Genomic DNA, 1869 nt, shown 5'->3' on the forward strand with positions numbered 1-1869 from the left:
TTGTATTGTTCTGTTGTGGTTACTGTATTAAAGGCAACTCTATTTTAAAGTATTATTCCATTATCTCTACTTCAGTGTCTGATAGAGTTAGACCTAAAGATTTAGCATTTGTAGATTTACAGCATGGAGGCAATAGGAAACACTGTGATTAAAACATTATCAATTTAATGCCTAATAATGAGGAGAAACATATGCACTTCTCCTGCAACTATGAAAATATTGGGTGATAAAAAGGCAGTAGTGCAAGTTCCTGCATGGTTGGATGGTAGACAGTCCAGGACATTAAGTAATCATGCATACGAACAATTTTTTCACCTTCTTGGCGTTAGCTACTTTTGAAATGGAAGGTATAATAAACAATTATATTTTGATAAAATACCTTCTAGTCTGAACAGTTCTGTTTGAACTGTTCATCTCTCTATGATCCCTTGTAACCAAGATTAGTTTTCTTCTAGTAAGACAATCTATGCTGTCAGGGTAAGATATTCTGGTTGGGCTGTTCCCACATGGAAGAAGTGTAAAGGCTCAGGTAGACATTTGTTCCTGTAACACCTCATTGGGAAAATGTCAGCTGAAGAAGTTTAGAAGTAGCTCTTAAGCAACGCTTACTTTGAATCCATTAGGTCCGCAAAGCTAATTCAGTTGAATATATAAGTACTTGAGAAAGCCATCACCTTTGGGCCTATCTATAAATAATTGAGAGTATGACCAAATTCCAAATAAAAAGACTTAAGATAGTCATTGACAAAAAAATTTTGCAAATGTGAGCAATCAAATGATAAATATAAATTTTCCACTATTCACAGAATTTTAGGGAAATAAGATCGATAGCAATGTAAGGAACAATAAAGTTTCCTTGTTACAAGTAGGCACCCATAGATATAAACCTGTATAAAGATTGCATGATTAACTACTTAAATTTAGAGGATACTACACGCTTTAGCAGCACGTATACTCAAATTAAAATACAGAGATTAACATGGCACTTGCACAAGGATAATATGAAAATTTGAGAAGTATTCCATATTTTTCATTCTTCAGATTCAAGAAATGAAAAACAGTTATTAAAAAGTTGATTACAAAATTACAAGTGTAACAATACACGTAATTCATATAATTTAGTTTGACATCAGTGTATTAAATCTTCACCTCAGAAAGGCGTTTACATAGCATAAACTTTACAAATATTCTCAAATTAGACAACTTGTCATTTTATCCCAAATAAAAATAAAATTAAATTAAAAAAAATAATATTAAGTCCTAGAAAAAAAGGAAGCAAACTGTTTCTACATGGAATGCAATCGGAAAGGACACATTAATGAACATATATATTATAAAATAATGTAGAATTCAAAGTATATCTAGGAGAAAATAAAATAAATTATGAACATTTTGCAAACATAGAATATAGAATATTTTTAAATATACTTTTTCAGACAAGCACAAGAAATATTTTAGTTTCTGTACTACTCATTTCAACAGATAAATTAAAATTATTTCTGATTAAAAAAATCACAAACTCTGAAGAAATTATTATACATATATACAAAAAATATTGAATACATTTTGACATCCAAGGCAGGCAATTCACTTGGAAGAATTCCACGGAATCCATGAATTTTTACAGTAAAATATTGGTGCTGCCAAGCATTGGTGGCTCATGCCTATAATCCTAGCTACACAGGAGGCTGAGATCTGAGGATCATGGTTCAAAGCCAGCCTGGGAAGGAAAGTCTGTGGTACACTTATCTCAAATAAACCACTAGAAAACTGGAAGTGGAGCTGTATCTCAAGTGGTAGAGCGCTAACCTTGAGCTGAAGAGCACAGGGATAGCTCCCAGGCCCAGATTTCAAGCCCCATGACTGACC

The 1869-nt window shown here is 32.5% G+C and overlaps 1 pseudogene; it reads left to right on the forward strand.

The window, feature by feature from the left end:
• Positions 1-934: 934 nt before the first annotated feature.
• Positions 935-1031, forward strand: LOC122119401 (annotated as a pseudogene).
• The last annotated feature ends 838 nt before the right edge of the window (positions 1032-1869 follow it).

Source organism: Dipodomys spectabilis, unplaced genomic scaffold (assembly GCF_019054845.1).
Source record: "Dipodomys spectabilis isolate Male_0828 unplaced genomic scaffold, ASM1905484v1 ptg000166l, whole genome shotgun sequence".
Classification (NCBI taxonomy): domain Eukaryota; kingdom Metazoa; phylum Chordata; class Mammalia; order Rodentia; family Heteromyidae; genus Dipodomys; species Dipodomys spectabilis.